This window comes from Pleurodeles waltl, chromosome 12 (genome assembly GCF_031143425.1).
Source record: "Pleurodeles waltl isolate 20211129_DDA chromosome 12, aPleWal1.hap1.20221129, whole genome shotgun sequence".
Classification (NCBI taxonomy): domain Eukaryota; kingdom Metazoa; phylum Chordata; class Amphibia; order Caudata; family Salamandridae; genus Pleurodeles; species Pleurodeles waltl.
In genome coordinates, this window is record NC_090451.1 from 121,616,864 (window position 1) to 121,624,990 (window position 8,127).

Consider the following 8,127-nt stretch of genomic DNA (forward strand, 5'->3'; position numbering starts at 1 on the left):
CTCCAAAGTGAAGGCTGGGGCCCTTTCCCCAGCCACACAGGCCATGGTAAGTTCCAGACACAGGTCACAGCAGCACATGCAGTGTAGGTCTTCTCCTGTGGAAGCTCAGGAAACAAGTGAAGATTGAGTAATAAAATCTCTGCCACGTCCACGGCGGTGTATGCCATCACTGCCAGCGTACATCCCCATTGGCAACTGTACCCCATAGGGCCTAATATTATCCAATGAAGATTTGCACGGCGGTTCATGACTGCCTACTGCACAACGTTGGCGGAATTACCTCACTTCCACCTGTCCCTCCACACAGGATAGGTGGTCGCCATTTCAGGGGGGGGGACAGGCCTATCATAAATTGTTGCGTCACAGAATAAAAAGCACATACTTTTAAATTCCACTGTACCAAAACATGATTGCACCATGTGGACTGCTGTTGTGGTATGGTTGTTACAGTTGTGACAGCCTCCTCACTCTTGTGTCCCTTAGACACCTACCGCTGTGTATGAATATGAGATGGAGACATACACCCGTGTGCAGACCCCTGGTGGATTTAGCTACACTGGAGGACAGGAGCATTATACTCATCTACAGACTGGATAGGACCTCAATCACAGAGCTGTGTGCCCAGTTGGAGCCTGACCTGATGACATCTCACTGGGATCCCTCCTCTTCTCTTATGCAAGTGCTATCACTGCTTCATTTCCTGGAAACTGGTTCTTTCCAAGTGACAGTGGGCTTGGCAGCAGGAATGTCACAGCCAATGTTTTCAATATTGCTGGCAAGAGTCCGCCCTGATAAAACGAACGTGCAGCTACATTGCATTGCCCCAGGTGGACGATTTGGCCAGTGTGAAGGCCGGGTTTTATGCAATGGGACATATCCCCAATATAACTGGTGCGATTGACGGTGCACATATTGCGTCCCCCCCCCGTGGCAAAATGAAAAGGTGTACAGGAATCATAAGAGTTTCCACTCCATGAATGTGCAGATGGTGTGCCTGGCGGACCAGTACATCTCCCACGTCAATGCTAAGTATCCTGGGTCGGGGCATGGTGCCTTTGTCCTGAGGAATAGCAGCATCCCAAATGTGATGGCCCTACTACAGAGGTACCGGGTGTGGCTTATAGGTGAGCCTTGGTCCCCACCCAGTGTATATCGGTGTATGCCTATGCTGTTGGCCAAATAGGATAGTGCGTGGCTAAATGTTGTCCTTCAATATTTGCAGGTGACTCTGGTTACCCCAACCTATCATGGCTGCTGACCCCTGTGAGTAATGCCAGGACAAGGGCAGAAGAACGTTATAATGAGGCACATGGGTGAACCAGAAGAATATTTGAGAGAACCTTCGGCCTCCTGGAGGCCAGGTTCAGGTGCCTCCATCTGACAGGTGGATCCCTGTGCTACTCACCTGAGAAGGTTGGCCAGATAGTAGTGGCTTACCGCATGTTGCACAACCTGGCCCTCAGATGCCATGTACCTTTTCTGCAGGCGGAGGAGAGTGGAGATGCCCCTGTGGCAGCAGTGGACCCTGAGGACAGTGAGGATGAGGAGGCAGAGGATTAGGATGTGGACAACAGAAAATTAGGGATCCGTCATTACTTCCAATGACACACAGATGAGACTGTGACACTTCACATTTCTATGGCTATTGTTGTATTGTGTGTGGCATTGGCATGCTGGCATTACCCACTTGTATCCTATACTTACTCTTACCTATGGATTGTCATTTTACAGATGTTGGTGATATGACAACATTCTCCTGATGTGATCACAACAGCCAGCAACAGGTCATTCATTCTATAGTCTCACTATGTACAGTTCATTTGCAATAGATGTAGCTGTTTCAATTAATACAAATTTGCATAACATCAAATACTAGTAGTCGAGTTTTATCCAAGGGTGTTTATTGTAGTGCTAAGATATTGAGGGGAAAGTGCAATGGAATGGGGTGATGATGGAGAAAAGTCCAGGGTATTGTTCTAGTCTGTTTGTGGCACAGGTGCTGTGTCCAAGGGGCCATAGGAAGGGGAGCCAGGGCAGTTCAAAGTGGACAAGGAGACAGGGTGGGGCACAAGGGGGACAATCAGGAGAGTCTCATTCCCTGGTGGTGGTCTTGGCAAGTGTCTCTGGCTTCTGTCTGGGTTGCAGGGAACGTTTGCAGAGTGGTTCACCTTCTGCAGGGGGAGGGGTACTGGTGGCCTGTGGGTTCTGTGGCAGGGCCTCCTGTCCACTAGCGGCAGCAGAAGTGGAGGGCTGGTCGATGGACGGGCCAGTGGTAGGGACCCGCAGGTGTGCTGTTGCCTCCCTCATGATGTTGGCCATGTCTGCCAGCACCCCAGCTATGGAGATCAGGGTGGTGTTGGTGGCCTGCAAGTCCTCCCTGATCCCCTGATACTGTCTCTCCTGCAGCCACCTGTTCTCCTGCACGTTGTCAAGGATATTGCCCATCTTGTCCTGGGAATGTTGGTAGGCTCCCAGGATCTCGGTGAGTGCCTCCTGGAGAGTCTGTTCCCTGGTCCTGTCCTCCCCCTGGTGCACAGCAGTCCTCCCATTTTCCCTGTTGGCCTGTGCCTCTGTCCTCTGAACAGTGTGCCCACTGCCACTGACCCCAGGTCCCTGATTGTCTTGGGTATGAGGTGTGGCCTGGGGTCCCTGTACAGGTGGGCACACTGCTGATTGATGTTTCCTGGGGATAGAGGTGCGGGTACACTGGGTGGGTGGTGTGGTGTTGGTTCCTGATGGGGGAGGCTCTGTGGTGGTCTGTGAGTGGGCTTGGGTGACCGACTGTCCAGTGGTCCCTGATGGGCCAGGTAGGCCCTCCAGATCCAGACGTCCAGAGTTACTGTGATCACTGGGGGTCTCTTCAGTTGGGGGACTGGATAGTGGTGGCACCTCCTCGCCACTGACATTGGCTAGGGTGCCTGTGGGGATGTAAATGATGTATTATGCTCCATGTGTATGACATTTGCACTTCCATAGCTTCCCCTCTATGGTTGGTGTTACCCTGCCAGCTTTTGCTTGTGTTTGGTGATGTATTGTGGGATTGTTGGTTTCCATATGCTGTGCATGCTTTAGTGATGGGTGTCCATGCAGGGCTGGGAGGGGTGTCCATGCACTGGTATGGCATGCAGGGCTGGGCATTGGGATTAGTGAGATGTGAGGGTGCAGTGTGTGGGACGGAGTGGAGTGATGGGAGTGAGGGTGTGGGTGTGAGATGGCATGCAGGTATTGGGTGGCGATAGGTAATAAATATTGACTTACCAGTGTCCAGTCCTCCGGCAACTCCATCGAGTCTCTCAGGATGCAGTATTGCCAAGACTTGCTCCTCCCATGCTGTGAGCTGTGGGGGAGGAGATGGAGGTCCACCACCAGTCCTCTGTATGGCAAGCTGGCACCTTGCTGCCACAGAACATACCTTCCCCCATAGGCAGTTCCACGTCTTCCTGATGTCGTCCCTTGTTCTTGGGTGCTGTCCCACTGCATTGACCCTGTCCATGATTTCTCGCATTAGCTCCATCTTCCTTGCAATGAAAGTCTGCTGCACCTGTGCTCCAAAGAGCTGTGGCTCTAACCGGAGAATTTCCTCCATCATGACCCTTAACTCCTCCTCAGTGAAACGGGGGTGCCTTTGAGGTGTTATGGGTGTTGTGTGATGTCTGTTGGTGAGGGTGTTTTGGGTTATGTGGTGGGGTGTGTGATGTGGAGTGGGTGAGCGGTATATGGGTGTATGTCGTGTGTGTGTCTAATTGTCTCCGTGCTCTTCTTCTCAGTCTCCTGGCAGTAATTGGTATTCATAATGGGTTGTGGGTACTGTGGGTGTGTGTTTTATAGTGGTATGGGTGTGTGGGTGTGGTGTGTGTATGGGTATCAGGTTTGTGTTTTTGGTATTGACCAATGTAGTGCTGTTTTGTATTTAGGTGTCTAACCTGAGCGTGGCGGTATGTACCGCCAATGATTTACTGCCGTTGAATTTCCGCTGTGGTGATTCGCGGGTCATAATGTGGTGGGCGTTGTTTTATTGGCGTAATGGTATGGGTTTTGGTACTGCCACTTTAACACTGACTTTTGGTCTGGCGGATTTCTGTATGTGGCTGTTTTCTGTCAGATGGGTGTGTGTGTGTCATAATATGGCAAACGGATATCCGCCACCGTGCCTGTAAGTTGGCGGCCATCAACGTGGCAGTAAGTGGGATTTATCGCCAATTTCATAATTAAGGCCATAATTTTGAAGCCACACCCCTCCGCTTTATGAAGGGCATTTAAAGCAATTACATCTAACTCAAAAGGAACATTTATTAACATCTTGACTTATTACAGCTTTGTGATAGATTTGTTACGCAGTTGCTTCTGGCTTGACAGGGAACAATAGCTTCCAATTGGGGATACTCCTTTGTCCTGTATTTCTTTCCAACCCTCTAGTGTGCCTGTAGGTGTTTACAGTGGTTTACAAATTGTTGCAGAGTTTTTTTCAAGGGTTGAGCAATGGGATAATGGCCCAAACCCCCCCACCATCTGAGGGCCTCCATGGGAAAGTTATTATGATAGTCAAAAGTCTCTCTCCCCACTCTGTCTCCTTTTTAGTTTTCACCTGAACAGCACACAAGCGGCGTTAGCAAAATGTACTGCTAAGAACAAAAATGGACTGAGGGCTTTCCCACTATTTACCATTATTTACCATTAGCTGCCTTCCATGCCACTCTCATTTCCTTGCTTCTGATGGGTCAATGCCTCTGTCTCCTTCCTCTTTCCTCCCAGGGCTTTACTATTGTCTCTGCAGTGGAGCATTGACCAAGTACAGCTTCCTCTCTGTTACCAGTGACCTTCCACTGGCCGTAGGGTCCTGCAGGTATTTTGTTCTATTTTTATGTGCACTTTATAAATAGAGTTCATGTGTATCCAGCCCCTCATCCCCTCAACCATTCTGGCTCTGCCATCACTCTCCCTTGTGCTCCTGCTCCCACCTGCTCCCTGGCTCCCACCTCATGTTGCTCACTCCCAACACTACCCGCTGCCCTTCATTATGTTGCTGCTCCCTCCCAACTCCTCCACATCTCCCTTGTGTTGCTTGCCCCCTCGTTTCTTATGTTGCTGCTCCCACCCTCCTACTCCACACCTCCATTGTGTTGCTGGACCTCCCCACACCCCTCCAGATGTCCCTTGTGTTGACACCCCCATGTATTTTGATGATCGTACTTACTGGTTCTAATGTGGACCTTTGCCGCATGCATTTTTTACAACATATTTGTGAAACAGTTGCTTTTTTGCCAGAAGAACCCTGCAGCTGCAATGAAAGTAACACTGTCAAAGCTCACTCTTTGCTTTTCCTACTTCGTGCAATGCTCATTTGAGGCACCGATTTTCCCAACAGATGCCACTCACAATCTTCTAGTCTTGCCACTCCCATCCAGCTTCACAGTGCTTTGAGTCCAAGAAGAGTGATGAAATTGCTTTGAAAGGGAAGCATGAAAATAACTAAGAAGCATTGTCAAAGCCATTAGTTTTCACCTATGGGAGATCTTTTGGCTTTGTTAATGTATTTATAGACGTGTTGTGCAGCAGCCACCACTAATGTGCAACACGGCTTAAAGTAAAGTAAAAAATCACTATTACGCAGTTAATGCTGGCCATTTCCTAGCCCTTTTTTTGTTACTTTAAGCCATGTTGCACAGCAGCATGCGCTGATGTGCAACATGGCTCAAAGTAAAGAGAAAAAGTGCTATGATGCAGTTAACGCTGATCACGTCATAGCACTCCTTTTCTTTAAGCCACGTTTAACATCAGTTCAGGTGGGTGTACAACATGCCTAAGCAATACATTGACAAAGCCAATAGATCTTGCATAGTTGAAAACTATTGGCTTTGCCAGTGCTTGTTTATCTCAGCATCTCTGCTTACCTTGTACTCTCTTTTTCCCCACCAATACCGGCCTCACCAGTCTCTAGTTTTCCACCTACCTCTCTCTCATTTACCTTGCTATATCGTCAAGTTAAGTATATATTGGGGTAATGCTATCTGTATTTAACCACTGGCTCCATCTTGACCAATGACTCAATTTTGTGCTTAGCTTAGCTTCAAACGCTGTCAAATTAGTGGTGCAGGTATTTTTCCATGCACAGCTTGTGAACGTCTTTTCACTCTTTCTAACTAAGGATGGGAATGTAACATGGAGGAGTGAGGGAGATAAGGATGTACCAGGCTGAGAATGTTTATGGTTAAGTAGGGTACAGCTCGGTCTTGGTAGTGCATCTTGGGATCTGGCCAGTGTAGGAGGCTGGACTGGCTTGTAGTGAGTACCAAGGGGTACTTGCACCTTGCACCAGGCCCAGTTATCCCTTATTAGTGTATAGGGTGTCTAGCAGCTTAGGCTGATAGATAATGGTAGCTTAGCAGAGCAGCTTAGGCTGAACTAGGAGACGTGTGAAGCTACTACAGTACCACTTAGTGTCATATGCACAATATCATAAGAAAACACAATACACAGTTATACTAAAAATAAAGGTACTTTATTTTTATGACAATATGCCAAAGTATCTTAGAGTGTACCCTCAGTGAGAGGATAGGAAATATACACAAGATATATATACACAATAGCAAAAATATGCAGTATAGTCTTAGAAAACAGTGCAAACAATGTATAGTTACAATAGGATGCAATGGGGAAACATAGGGATAGGGGCAGCACAAACCATATACTCCAGAAGTGGAATGCGAACCACGAATGGACCCCAAACCTATGTGACCTTGTAGAGGGTCGCTGGGACTATTAGAAAATAGTGAGAGTTAGAAAAATAACCCTCCCCAAGACCCTGAAAAGTGAGTGCAAAGTGCACTAAAGTTCCCCTAAGGACAAAATAGTCGTGTTAGAGGGAAAATGTAAGGAAAACACAAATCAGCAATGCAACAACGATGGATTCCTGACTGAGGGTACCTGTGGAACAAGGGGACCAAGTCCAAAAGTCACAAGCAGCTCGGAGATGGGCAGATGCCCAAGAAATGCCAGCGGTTGGTGCAAAGAAGCTCTTACTAGGCTGAAGAACTGTGAATACTGCAGGAACGACAAAGGCTAGAGACTTCCCCATTGGAGGATGGATCCCCCACGCCTTGGAGAGTCGTGCAGAAGTGTTTTCCCGCCGGATGGACGCCAACAAGCCTTGCTACACGCAAATCGTGCGTTTGGCGTTTTTGGACGCTGCTGGGGCCCAGGAGGGACCAGGAGGTCGCAAATTGGACCTGCAGAGAGAGGGGACGTCGAGCAAGACAAAGAGCCCTCACTGAAGCAGGTAGCACCCGGAGAAGTGCCAGAAACAGGCACTACGAGGATGCGTGAAACGGTGCTCGCCGAAGTTGCACAAAGGAGTCCCACGTCGCCGGAGACCAACTTAGAAAGTCGTGCAATGCAGGTTAGAGTGCCGTGGACCCAGGCTTGGCTGTGCATGAAGGATTTCCGCCGGAAGTGCACAGGGGCCGGAGTAGCTTGCAAAGTCGCGGTTCCCAGCAATGCAGCCCAGCGAGGTGAGGCAAGGACTTACCTCCACCAAACTTGGGCTGAAGAGTCACTGGACTGTGGGAGTCACTTGGACGGTGTCGCTGGATTCGAGGGACCTCGCTCGTCGTGCTGAGAGGAGACCCAAGGGACCGGTAATGCAGCTTTTTGGTGCCTGCGGTTGCAGGGGGGAGATTCCGTCGACCCACGGGAGATTTCTTCGGAGCTTCTGGTGCAGAGAGGAGGCAGACTACCCCCACAGCATGCACAAGCAGGAAAACAGTCGAGAAGGCGGCAGGATCAGCGTTACAGAGTTGCAGTAGTCGTCTTTGCTACTATGTTGCAGGTTTGCAGGCTTCCAGCGCGGTCAGCGGTCGATTCCTTATCAGAAGGTGAAGAGGGAGATGCAGAGGAACTCGGCTGAGCTCATGCATTCGTTATCTGAAGTTTCCCCAGAGACAGAGACCCTAAATAGCCAGAAAAGAGGGTTTGGCTACCTAGGAGAGAGGAAAGGCTACTAACACCTGAAGGAGCCTATCATAAGGAGTCTCTGACGTCAACTGGTGGCACTGGCCACTCAGAGCAGTCCAGTGTGCCAGCAGCACCTCTGTTTCCAAGATGGCAGAGGTCTGGAGCACACTGGAGGAG